At 41.6% G+C, this 14,403-nt stretch overlaps 1 gene segment (V, D, J or C); it reads right to left on the bottom strand.

Annotated features, from left to right (window-relative positions):
- Nucleotides 1-581: 581 nt before the first annotated feature.
- On the bottom strand, nucleotides 582-4,455 carry LOC308117898 (immunoglobulin kappa constant-like). The segment is given in 3 exons: nucleotides 4,450-4,455; nucleotides 2,147-2,228; nucleotides 582-1,094 (listed from the first exon to the last, which is right to left on the bottom strand).
- Between the last annotated feature and the right edge of the window lie 9,948 nt (nucleotides 4,456-14,403).

Raw genomic sequence — 14,403 nt, 5'->3', positions numbered from 1 at the left:
GAGGTCATTGAACGCACCGCAGGGCTCCAAGCACACAGAGGTCCGGTACAATTTACTTGTGCTCACTACAACTTCCATGGCAGGATTCAGGATTATGTGATTCGCCATTATATTATTTTCAAACCACGAAAAACGTTTGTCACCGTCCACGGCCCCCAGGAATTCTGGGAATAACAGCGGCTTTTTTTATTTAGCTGAAACAGAAGGAGACTTGAACTTTGATTCTTTTCATCCATAAAGGTATTTATTCTGGTGGCACGAGTATCTATCTGTGATGCAAAGGCTTTTTATACTGCATCTCTGCATGATGACCTGGTTTTTGTAGCCATAAAAAGTGATTGAGGGGTGGATTGACTCAGACCAGCACTAGTGAAGGCCGAGGTCTGAAATGCAAGGCTGCCACTGTTACAATCTAATCCTACCATTTATAGGACATGCAAATACATTTCAACTTCCAGCTTTTATTGAAAGATATAAATAAGGATGTGAGGATATAAACACTCTCATATAATATTTTTACATTCATCCATCTTTGCCATGATGATTTTATTGTTGTAAAAAAGTCATGAAAGACCAAAGATTGAGGTGAAAACTGTCTTTATTTTGTCAAAGCTTGAAGAAAATGATGATGAAAGAAGATGAATATTGATGAAGTCAGTTTGCTTTGATGATAGAAGAAAGTGAAAGAGGGTGAATGACAGAGGTGAGATCAGTGTGAGAGTAAAAGCAGTGTGAGAGTCCCAGTGAGTCCGGTCAGGACTGGGAACACTGGTCTCTCCTCAGTGTCTCTCTGAGGGGAGTCTGGGAGCCCCGGGTGGCCTCACAGGTCACAGAGCCCACCTTCCTCCACTGGTCTGCAGGGAGCCTCAGGGTGCTGCTCCAGCTGTAGAGGCCGTCCTTCTGCAGCACCCCGGGGCTCCTGCTCTCCTCCCAGCTGCTGCTGCTGCTGCTGCTGCTGCTGCTGTCCTCCACCTTCCAGCTCAGACTCCAGTCTGAGGGGAAGCCCTCGTTGGCCAGGCACATGAGCGTGGCCTTCCCCTGCTGCAGCTCCTCTCTGGAGGGGGGCAGCACCGTCAGGGTGGGGCGGGTATCACCTAGGAGACACCAATCAAATTAGAGGACAGGGAGCACCCAGCTGTCAATCAACCAGCACACACCTGGACAGCTTTAGTGGGAGACAGCTGATTTGGTCCTGGAAGAAGTTGCTGTCAGAGGCTTTTTCTGCTCCAGCAGTCACTCACTCACACATTGTTTCACTTCCCTTTAAGAAGCCTCTCATGCACATCAGCACAGAGAGAATCATCCAACACTTTGACCTGAAATACCTCAAACTACACAGGAAGGAACACAAGCTGATGTCTCAACGTTTACTCTTCATTTGCATCAACGTTATCAGAAAGTTTACACTTTACAACTTATGACTGGAAACTTTAACATGAACTTCAAATCTAAATTAATATTTTCAATTATTAGGAGCAAAATGTGAAAAAAACAGTAAATAAAGATAACTTCTCAGGAGGATTTTATTATTCTACATTTATCATCAGTATTTCTATTTTACTGTAAAATAACAATATTAATAATACATTTTAAAGTAAGAAGAGAAACAGAATTGGGAAACATTCTATAGAACCAAGAATAAATCCAGCTGTGATGAAGAGACACTCAATAAAACAAGAAGAATAAAACCTGCACACATTCCAACACAAACACATTTCAAACAGTGGACATGTCAACTAAAACTCAGCCCAAAGACAGACCAGTGCACCAGAAATGTCCCTAAATACACAGGTCAGTGTAAAAACAGCTTCAACATGAGACTGGTAGAGTTAAAACAGTGTGTTCCACAGCCATCAGGCTCTAACTGAGCACATTTAAAGACTGACAATATCTTTTGTTTTGTCATTTAATCCTAATGAGATTTTAATCCGGTGTAAATTTAAAACTAATAACTTTTCTCTGTGATCAAATTAAAGTGAAACAGAGCTGAGCTAAACTACATGAAATCAATGGAGATTAAAACTTGATCACTACAATAATTATTAAGAATAAAAAACATCTTTCTAATCTCAAATCATTCAAAACAAGGTTTAATGTATGAATTTGAATTATTTAGTTGAAAGTATTAAAAGGAGAATAAACTTACTTCCAACATCCAGTCTGGTTCCTCCACCGAACGTGTACCACAGTGATACAAACTCATTGAGCCGCTGTACAAAAACCTCTGACTGTAGAGAGACGCCACTCTCTGATTCTGAAACCAACAAACTCACCAAAACAACTTTTACCACCTGATCCTAACGGAACACAAGAGAACAGTTCTTTCATCTGCAATGTCTACTTGAAATACATATATTTATAGAGATTGTTTTAAAGATTATTTTCTATTTTTTTCTATTATGTCTATTGGAATTTATTCCTGAAGGGATTTAACAGCAAAAATAGAAATTTAAATTAGAAAACTACAGACATATCTTTAAATATTCTGTGTATTTTCTTACTATTGTCATAACACTACAGGATTCATTTATGGAAATCTAAAATTAATTTAATTTCAGAATAAATTAATTATCGAGTGATTAAAATATCAAGACTCAGAAATATTTTCTAAAATACTCTTTGAAACTTCTTCATGAAAAACCTCCTGATATTCTCATAAAAGTTTGAATCCAGAGTGAAAGTGAGAGATGAAAGTGATCCAGGTCCCTGTTGGAGTCAGTCAGAACATTTCCATAGAGCCACTTTGCATCAGCAGCACCATGCTCCAGTGCTCTGGGAGAGTTTATAGTCCTGACAGTTGAAGACTGGATGACTGACAGCCGTCCTTCATGACAACAGAAGACAGAGAAATCCTCCTCATCAGAAACATGAGTGTGATCTGCGTCCTCATCTGGACTCTCCTCTGCTGCTGCTTCACAGGTAAAGTCCAGAGAATCAAACTCCTCTCCTCTGTCAACATCCGTCCCTCTGAAATGAAGCCCACAAAACCATGAGGCTGCTTGATGTTTCTGTCTGTGTTTCCTCAGAGTCCAGAGGCCAGGTCACAGTGACTCAGCCTGCAGCAGTCAGCTCTGCTCTGGGAGCCTCCGTCACCATCACATGTAGGACCAGTCAGAATGTTTATGTTTATGATGATGGTGATCAGGCTTTAGCCTGGTACCAACAGAGAGATGGACAACCTCCTAAATTGCTCTTTTACTGGACCAACACTCGAGCATCAGGGACTCCAGATCGTTTTACAGGCAGTGGATCAAACTCTGACTTCACTCTGACCATCAGTGGAGTTCAAGCTGAAGATGCTGCAGTTTATTACTGTCAGAGTCTTCATGAAATCAACAGTCAGTGGGTGTTCACACAGTGAAAAACCGTCGTACAAAAACCTCCCTCAGTCAGACTGAACAGAAACTGACTGCTGCACACTGATACACTTCACTGAACACACACACACACACACACACACACACACACACACACACACACACACACACACACACACACACACACACACACACACACACACACACACACACACACACACACACACACACACACACACACACACACACACACACACACACACACAGGTCTACTGAGCGCAGAGTTCAACACCACTTCATACCAAACTAAAGTTTGTGCAGAAGTTTTTAGCTCCAACATCTTTATGACAACCATATACTGTAGGATCCCATCTTGTGAAAAGGTTTAACACGGGGAATAGCCTCTGATTAAATCATTTAATAAACTAAACTGTGTCTCGGTGGGGAGTTGAACACGGGCCTACTGATTGCAAGGAAAGAATTCCTCCACTAGACGAGCAGCATATTGATTTACAAGTGAGATTCTTACACAGATTTTATTATGACCTTACACTCACTTTACCTCCAGTTTCTCCTCTAAAGTCAGAGTTTTACATTTATACACCAGTAAATAATCAACCTCATTCATTTGGATTCTTAACTGTTAGCTCTCGCGGCGCATAAGCTGGCGTCACAACTCACTCAGTTACCTTGAAAAAGTAATCCAATTACTGATTACTAGTTATTCCTTGAAAAAGTAACTTAGTTACCTTACTGATTACTTGTTTTTAAAAGTAACTAAGTTAGATTACAAGTAATCTTATAGTTACTTTCAGCAGCTGCCAACAACATGCCCCCCTCAATCTCAACATAAAAAGGACAACTGGTTTTACCAGAAACTGAGTTCTGATCACTGCCTGGCCTCCTGCTGATCCAGATTTAACCTTTGACCTTCATTCTTTGTTGTATTTATATCTGACTCATGGTTTTATTATCAGATTTTTACTATTACTGGTATTTATTAGTACATAGTTTAGTCTATTGTTGCACTATTTATCTGTTTTAAATAGAGCAATAGTATTTATTTGTTTGCACAACCTGCTCTATGCAACATTTTAATGACAGAGTAACGTGTTATTAATTAATGCGTTACCGGCATGACTGTGGCTATGTCCCGCTGGTCTTCCCTCCCCCTCTCTCTAACTGGTAACTTGGTAAAGATGGTGATTCTCCCTAAATTTCTTTATTTGTTCCAACACATTCCAATTTTTATAAGAAAATCTTTTTTTTTAACAGATCAGACAATAATATAATGTTTGTGGTTGAACCAGACTCCTTGCATCAAAAAATTATTCTACAACTTCCCAAAAAGCGAGACGGTCTTGCACGACGTAACATCATACAATACTATTGGTCATGCAATATTAATAAGCTCTGTCATTGGCTGGACAATGAAGCCGACACAGATCCTTCATGGGCTCAAATAGAACGGCGATCTTCAAGGTTCTCTCTCCAGTCCCTCCTCACTTCTCGTCTCCCTGTTAACATTCATAACATCTAACAGAACCCTGTTGTCAACAATTCCTTGAAAATCTGGCTGCAGTTCCGTAAATATTAAAGCTTGAATAACCCCTCAATTTAAGAACTGATTCTTAAAAACCATCTATTTCCGCCCTCCCTATCAAATCCTGCATTTTAAATCTGGCAAAACAAGGGCCTGGGGCCTCATTTATAAAACACTGCGTAGGATTCCTACTAAAAATGTTGGTGCGCTCTAAAGCTGAAAATGTTGTGCGCCCAAACAAATTCAGATTGGTGAAACCGTGCGTACTGCACTTCCCTGTTATAGATCACAGTCCACCTGGAAGGTCCCACAGTTGATGTCCCGCCCTCAACACGTCCACTTTTAACCATAGATGGTCGATGCAAAGTGTCTCGTCAATATCTTTGCATCTCAATCGGCCCGTTGATCGCCGGCATTTGACGCTAAATCCTGAGAGAAAAGAAGAAGAAAAGGAATTTTACAGAGAGAGAAATAGTCATGGAGGAGGTGGAGGTCAGGAAAATTATATTAGTTGGTGGGCACCAGTGTTGCCACAGTTACCTTGCAAAAGTAATCAGATTACTGATTACTAGTCACTCGCCTAAAAAGTAATTTAGTTACTTCATTGATTACTTGTTTTTAAAAGGAACTAAATTGGATTACAAGTAACTTTTTAGTTACTTTCAACAGTTGCCGACACCGCCCCACGTCTCTAAATAAAAAGGACAACTGGTTTGGCCACAAAGTGAGTTCTGATCACTGCCTGGCCTCCTGCTGATCCAGATTTAACCTTTGACCTTCATTCTTTGTATTTATATCTGACTCATTTTGTAATGATCAGATTTTTACCATTACTGGTATTTATTTACCCAGTTGTAGTCTGTTGTTGACCTTTTAATTACCCCCCTTGAGGAGAAATTAAGTCTTTTATTGATTGATTGATTGAAAAAGAAAAAAATGACAAAAAGAGTTCAACATCTCTGCAGTTGTGTTCTTGTGGCAATAATATGGTTTAGTGTTGACATTTCTTAGTTTCCGTTGTTTCGTGTCACCTGAACGCACCGTTAGAGCGAGTTGGTCTGTGATTGGCTGAGAGTGGAGAAGGGGGCGGGTCAGGTTGGACTGCATGCGCTGCGTATGTCTGTGGCCGTTTCCCAATTCTTAGAGCGCCAGTGTGTACTCGCTTACGTCACGAGTAACTACTTGCAGCGTCCTCGGAAGTGCGGAAATGCAAATTTACGAGGACGCATCGGCGTTAATGGAGAATTGGAACACGAGTACTTCATGACGCTGTGGCTGTCATGGCTGGATGATGGACCCTGAAGCTGAGGAGGAGGAGGAGGAGGAGGAGGAGGAGGAGGAGGAACCTGTTTCCTCTCTGGTTCAGCAGGAAGGTGATTTGTACCTGATATTTTATATGATGATCTAAATTTTAGAACATTATTGTGAAATAGTACCTTTTCTGTCACATACATGCGGTGTATGTTACAGTGTATTGTACCGTGTATAGTACTGTGTTTAGTACCGTGTACAGTACTGTATAAAGTACAGTGTATAGTTCCGTGTATAGTACAGTGTTACTATTACTTCTACCTCCTATACAGCCTTTATTTTACTCTTCATCTCCTTGGAGTTCAGTAACAACAAAAGCAGCTGATCAGAAATGTCCTACTAATACAAACAATTATTTTACTGTTTTAATGAAGATCCTTGATGTTTATTAAATAATTAACCAGCTTTTCTTACCTGCTGCTTGTTGTCATCCTTCTGGTCATGTCATTAATATGTACTGTATTACATTTGTCTAATATACATCCTACAGTTAATCACTCCAATCATTAGCTGTAACAACTTCTCTTTAGAATAAATACATAAATGGTTTATACTGTGTGAGAGTAAATACATAAATACACACATGGCATACACTATTGAGCAAAGAAAGATATCAAGCAGAAGATAAAGGAACATTTATTTAATAAACTTCAGCGGAACCTACAACAGTAAAAACACAAGTTAGAAACATTATGTACACAGAAAAATGACATTGTTTTTAAAAATTCTAAAGTTCTTTCTTTTATTTCCCAGGAACCCCTGCAGTGATACACAGGTCAATAATGTTCCTATCCTGGAACCTTTCTCTCCTGGAGGTGTCGTGACTCCAGCTTCAGGGTTTCCAGGAGCATCGTTATGTTGATACTGATGCTCCTGCTGGTCATCAGGTATTCTGCTGTACTGCTGATTGATGGTGTCACCTTCTAATTCTTCCTCCTGCTGGTCATCAGGCATTCTGCTGTACTGCTGATTGATGGTGTCACCTTCTAATTCTTCCTACTGCTGGTCATCAGGTATTCTGCTGTACTGCTGATTGATGGTGTCACCTTCTAATTCTTCCTCCTCCTGGTCATCAGGTATTCTGCTGTACTGCTGGTTGATGGTGTCACCTTCTAATTCTTCCTCCTGCTGGGGCCGTTGATGGAGCCACATTCTAATTCCTCCTCCTGCAGAGCCACAACACATCTGTTACCTAAACAACAAACCTTTCCCCTCTATCATAGTGGAGTTATTTGTCATACCAAAGGAGGTTTATTGAAAGTTGAATTGTGTTCATTTTGTCGTTCTAAACCTCATATATTATAGACTCTTTTTTAATGACACCGGTCACCTGATAAAGACCGACATGTCATCACAACCAGATGAAGCTCTGAGGAAGACTACTGATGCAGCTGAAACATGCCAGCAAGGTAGAATCTTTCCTGCATCTACCTGTTGTTAAAAAAGACTCTGTAATATATGAGGTTTATTGACGTGTACATTGGCAACTGGGGATCTGTGCAGGATGCTCTTGTCCTGCACAGATCCTCCATGTACCAGCAAGTACTGGTACCAGCTGGGTGATGGAGGAAGTGCTATATCTACTAGTTACTTTCTGCTGGCTGATGGAGGAAGTACTATATCTACCAGGTACTTTCTGCTGGCTGATGGAGGAAGTACTATATCTACCAGGTACTTTCTGCTGGGTGATGGAGGAAGTACTGTATCTACCAGGTACTTTCTGCTGGGTGATGGAGGAAGTACTGTACCCATGCCTGCAGCACACAGTTGTTATTATATCACTGTACTGGCAACCTGCTTTATCTCAATATTCACAGTCATGAACACGAAGGAAAAAATAAATTCTGATTCATGATTACATCAAAATATATCAAATGTTTTCCATGTGAATTTTAACTGACAGGCAGGTTGAAACCCAACAGACACCAGGTCAAACCTGCTGGTGCTCCATCTTTCTGAGAGCCTGGAGAGACGTCCTCTTGTTGCTGCCTGTCTGTGTGGCATCTGGTGACATCATGGAGGTGGTGGAGGAAGTTCCAGGGATGATGATGGAGACGACCAAGTGGCACTGAGGACGCCCAGAGGGACCTGGCAGGAAGTGATCTGCGAGCGAGACTGTTCAGCTGCCTGCTGCTGAAGAACGACCTGCAGGCCTCAGAGAGGAGAACCACATCTAGACAGGAAGCTCTCCTCATGTACTCATGTTCTCTAGTCATGTGTAAATATATGTAGATAGATGGATAAAGACAGAGAGATCAACAGACTGTAAATGATTGTTTATGACTGTAAAATATAGAACTGAACATTTCTCTGTTTCATTTGATAAACAATGTAATGTTGCTTTAAAGAATAAATTGTCTGGGGTGAATTTCAACAATTATGAGGTCTATGAGGAGGACATAAAACAAAAAGAATGACACACTACCAATTCAGTAAGTTATTAACACATGTATGAATAAAGTATATACATGTAATAATTCAAGCATCAAAAACAATCCTCACTCCCATCCTCATCTGGAGGAGTTCCTCTTCTCCACTGGACCAGGCTTCAGGTTCCTCAGTAGTCCTGGATTCAAATAGTGCATGGTGTTAGTTTGAATCCACAGCATCCTTCAGTAACCAGTAGATTCTCCAGTAGAACCAGTAGAACCTCCAGTAGAACCAGTGGAACCAGTAGAACCTCCAGTATGATGGGTAGAAATCTTTAGTGCAATTGAGACAAAACACTATGGCTAGTAGAACCTTCACCTCTCAGTCAAGGTAAATAGTTTTAAACATAATCTTTCCCCTCAGCAGCAAATATAAATGTAGATGAACACTGTTAGATTTACACTAAAACAATTATATCTCATGTTTAACCACAGTAGAGAACCACAGCCAGCCTCATCTCAGTCTGGATCCACAATCTCCGAAAACCTCAGAACAAATGTTTAAGTAAGCGTGATCTTGAAATATCAACCTCATAACAACATTTTATAACAACTATAGTCTGGCCTAAAACACTCTTAAAACTGCACTCTGTTAAACAATGACGCTAATATTTCAGATCTTTTACGCACTGTTGTGTGTTTCCCCTTCTCCGATCTCCTCCGTCATCTCTTGCCAAATGCATTATGGGTAAATTGGCTTCCCAAGACTGAACAGGTCTGTTTCGATGAATCCTCGATAAAGTTGGCGGAGCGAGGATACATCCGGGTATTCCATGTGTACTCGGTGAGAAACGGCCTAAGAATAGAAACAGTACTTGGTCTCCCACTGATGACGTTTAACAGGTACACGAGAGCACAAGTATGGAGGAGTATGGGTATTGGAAAACGGCCTGTGTGTTTGGAGGAGAGAGAACGAGCGGCCGGTTCTGTTTAATGATAAAGCGGCTTTACAGACAAGTTACTCGTCCTGTTGGACGCTACAATATTAATGCACAGTGACTTGGAGAAGTAACTTTAATCTGATTACTGGTTTGGAAATAACAACGCGTTAGATTACTTGTCTAACCAGCATCACTGGTGGTCATGGTAGTAGAGTCACTAATAAAAAGTAAAAACAAGCGATTGGCAGCACGTCGTCACTGCTGTAAACAGTGTGGCAGCCACAGAGAGATCAGTGACTGCAGAGGTGGAGAAGAAGAGTCTGATCTGAAGGTGGAGGCCCGAGGAGAGTGACCTCATGGGGGCAGCACCTGAGCACACTGCTGGACACCATAACAGCCCTCATGGTTGTGACGGCCAGCGTGTCTTTCTGGTGGAGACCACAGCGGACCGATAAAGTTCACTTTTATCTGTTTATTAAATGTATGAATGAAATACTTGAACAGGGACTTGTAAAAAGGCTCAGTGGACTTTGTGTTGTATCCTCAGTCACTGGAGAGTTGGAGGCGGAGGGTGACGTGGAGGTCGTCTGTCTCCAGCAGCAGAGCGTCCAGAGCGCATGGCGGTGCAGCGCATCCACAGTGCAGCTTCATGCACGACTGTCACCGTGCTATTTATATGCGTTCTTAGCAATGGGACCGGTTGTTAAACACCTTGTCACAATTGATAATCAGTCAGTTCTATCCACCGCTCTGGATCATTTGAAGATGAACGTTTGTCATATGAACCTCGTGCTGCTGATTCAGTAGTAATGGCTCATTAAAGGAACATCTATAACACTGAAGCTCGGCTGTTTATGATCACCTGGATCTATAAGTCTGACATTTGAAGACATTAAATGTATGAGATGAATCTGGCTTCAATTCTCCACCTCACAATCAGCACCGCCAGTTTCCACCGTCTCCAAAATGTGTGTGCGCAAGGTTCAAAGTTGCCGTACCGGTACGCACATTCTCCCGCAGAGCTTATTTTTTTAGATCACAAACTTTGCGTGGGAAGTGGCATACGCATCTTTCAGGACCTGTTTTGTCCGTCAGCAACCTTTATAAATGAGGCCCCTGATCTTTATAAAGAAACTATTTACTGATTTTATGGAGCTTTCAATCAGGCTTGAACTACCTCACTCTCACTTCTTAATTTTTCTATTAACCAGGCACTTTGTCCAAACCACCTTCCTCCACTGCTCTACCCACCACCCGAGTCTCAGATTGACTCACTGCTCTCTCTCGACCCTGCACAGAAACGCTCCATCTAGGTGATCTACAACTCCATTGACTCCCTCAACTCCAACCAGATGACCAAACTGAAACAGACTTGGGAGGAGGAAATAAGAACGTCAATATCAGACAGCCGATGGGACCAACTTCATGTGCGAGTTCACTCATCCTCAATATGTGCTCGGCACGGCTTCTTTCAATGCATGGTTCTCCTTAGAGTGCACTACAGAACTGCTGGACCGGCACAAATGTACCCAGGCACCAGTGGCAGTTGTAATAGATGTAAACAGTCACCTGTCAACCAAACACACATGCTCTGGTCCTGTTCAAATCTCACTGGCTTCTGGCAGCAGATTGTTGATCCCCTTGCTACAGTACTTGAGATGGAGCTTTTCCCTGAACCTTGCACTGCACTGTTTGGGTCGCCCCCAATTACAACAGCTAATCTACCTGTGATTTTTCATTTAACTATTTGTGTTCCTTATGTAGTTGTGTCTCGAATGACGTTTTAATTAAAGGGTGGGAAGGGACAACGGACAGTCATGGACTTTAGTTCAGCTGTAGAAGCAGATTGAGCTCAATTGATTCAATATTGATACTGTGATTATTTTTCTTGTCCCCATCATGCATTACGTTGAATGACCCTCTTACTTTTCAACCCATCTGTTTATGCACATTTTTTCTTTTGTTGTAAAAAGAAAAGTGAAAATGCTAAAGAAAAAAAAAAAAAGATTTAAAAACAATAAATAAAAGACAGCAGGTCCAAGCAGCAATCTCCTGAGCTGGACCAAGACACCATCCGGCCGGGGAAATGAAGCAGGAGCAGAAAAAAAGAAAAACACAAACCAGAAGAAGACAAATGTTCTTCTCTCCTGCTGGTTCCTGTCAGGACTCTTGCTGTGGCATTATGAATCAGTGGAAGACTTTCAGCAGTTATTCAGACACCCTGATATTAGGGAGTTACAATAGTTACTCTGGAGGGAACAAATGTGTGGATTAGTTTCTCAGCTTCATTCTGAGTCAACATGTTCCTGATACTAGAAATATTAAGCAGGTGACAAAAGGCAGTCCTGCAGATTTGTTTAATGTGGAGCTGAAGGATCAGTCCTGGTCCAAAGTAACTCCAGGTTCCTCACAGTGGTACTGGAGGTCAAAGTAATACCATCCAGTGTTACTATATGTTCAGATCATTTCTCTCTCAGATGATTTGGGACAACTATAATAACTTGTGTTTAATCTGAGTTCAGAAGCAGAAAATGATCATTCATCCAGACTCTTGTGTCTCTAAGAGAAGCTTCTAGTTTGACAAGTTGATCAGTATCATCTGGTTTCATAGGGAAATCGATTGGTGGATCATCTGCATAGTAATGGAAGTTAATGGAGAGTTTTCTGATCATCCCTGCTCCCTCATGCTCATCCTCTACATCCTCCTTCTTGGCAATATCATCAGTAAACATCATCTTCATTCCCACTGCTACGCCGACAACATCCAGATCTACATTTCAACCAAATCTATCACCCCAACAACCTGCTCCACCCTCACCAACTGCCTCGGTGAAATAAAAACATGGATAAAACATGAAACATGAACTAAACTACGACAAATTGTACATGATAATCATGAGACCTAAATCCCTCACAAAACACATGGACAACTTCACCCTGACCACTGGAAACTCCACCCTGTCTCCGTCACCTCACACCTGTAATCTGAGAGTTATTCTCCACATCAAGCTCACCTTTGAACAACACATCAACCAGATCACTCGGACCGCCTTCTTTCACCTCAAAAACACGGCCCACCTTCACAACTCACTCTCCTCCTCTGCTGCTGAAACCCTCATCCACTCATTCATCACATCCTGAATCCACGACTGCAACAACTTTCTCCTCGGCTCATCTTCAAAAGTCCTCAATAAACTTTGGTGTATCTAGAACTCTGCTGCTCGTCTGCTCACCCACTGCAACTCCTGTGAACACATCACCCCCGTCCTCCTGAACCTCCACTGGCTCCCTGTCCTCCAAAACATATCACTAACATCTCTGTCTGTCTGTCTGTCTGTCTGTCTGTCTGTCTGTCTGTCTGTCTGTCTGTCTGTCTGTCTGTCTGTCTGTCTGTCTCTCTCTCTCTCTCTCTCTCTCTCTCTCTCTCTCTCTCTCTCTCTCTCATCATTTTCTCACCTTCTATCCACATATGTTTTTCTTTCTCTCAGTAAAAGTACCTGGATATGACTGTGTTGAATTCGGCTCCAAAACACTATTAAACGACAGAGGAGACTCTCCTGCTCAATAATTCAGTTCAACTTTGTCATTCGTCGAGCAGTTTCATGTTTATTAGCTGTCAAAGTTCCGAACACCGATTCCCGCCTCCTCCCTCCTCCTCCTCCTCCTCCCTCCTCCTCATCCCTCCTCCTCCTCATCCCTCCACCTCCCTCCTCCTCCTAGTCCCTCCTCCTCCTCATCCCTCCTCCTCCCTCCTCCTCCACCTCCCTCCTCCTCCTCCTCCCTCCTCCTCCTCCCTCCTCCTCCTCCTCTCATTCAAATACATGGGAAAACCAAAATGTCTCTTCAAAAACAGCCGTGACAGATCACTCCGAACAAGTGGCCACTGTGGCTAAACTATGACTGTGATAAACAAAACGAGCAGATCAGAAGCACGACAAGAACCTGCCGAGCAAGACGTTGCAACGCTTGTGGGGAAAATATCATAAAAAAATACCTTTTTGACGAGAGAGAACAATGCTGTCATTTTTTTGGTTCCAGCGATTTCAAGAGACATTTATAAATGAGTCAGATGGAGCAAAATCGTGTGTCTGCATCAAACTGTGCCTCCTAGTGTCTAAAGTTTACGTCTGTCTGCTTCCAAACCCACACAGACTGAAAGACAACACATTTTCCTCTCAAGAAATGATAATTTTATGAAAATATTTGCCCGAAAACTGTGGATTCTGAGTTTTTTTCCAAAATATGTGGATAAAATCCGTCCTCTCACCCACTGTGATGACGTCACTAACTGCAGGTGGTCAGAACACTGTTGCTTCATTCACACCAGGATTACACAATACCAGGAAAGTCCTTGTTTATGAGCTAACCTGCTATCATGTGCTACATAAACAAGCTACCATGCTAATCTGTGGTTTGTGGATGAGCTAACATGTTATTGTGTGCTACAATAAGTCTGTTTGTTTCTCTTGTTTGTTATTTTTGCACATGTTCATAAATAAACAAATAAATAAATCATAAAAGACAAAACTCTTTGTATCAAAGTCATTACCCTTTGTGACATGTTTGTTTGTGTGAGACATCCTTTGATCTTTCGATTCCTTATGAGTTCACCTGAGAAATCAAAGATTGATGAGAGATCCTGAATGCTCACTGACACTATTTACAAGGCTTTACCACTGCACCACCTGTCCAGATCCTTTGGTACGTTTATTATTTAATGATTTACATCAGTACTGTGAGCTGAATGAAAAAAGTACATTTATTGAACTTACACGACTCAGAATTGCTAATGCATCATATAATCCTAAAGAAGACTAAAGATTATCAGTGTTTAACTACTGGTATTTATTTACCCGGTGACGTAGTTGTAGTCTGTTGTTGAACTATTTATCTATTCATCTATTTATTTATTTGCGCTGCTT

The sequence above is a fragment of the Lipophrys pholis genome, assembly GCF_963383615.2.
Source record: "Lipophrys pholis genome assembly, chromosome: 12".
Lineage (NCBI taxonomy): Eukaryota > Metazoa > Chordata > Actinopteri > Blenniiformes > Blenniidae > Lipophrys > Lipophrys pholis.
Note: the sequence above shows the minus strand (reverse complement) of the source record. Positions and strands in the feature narration are given on the sequence as shown.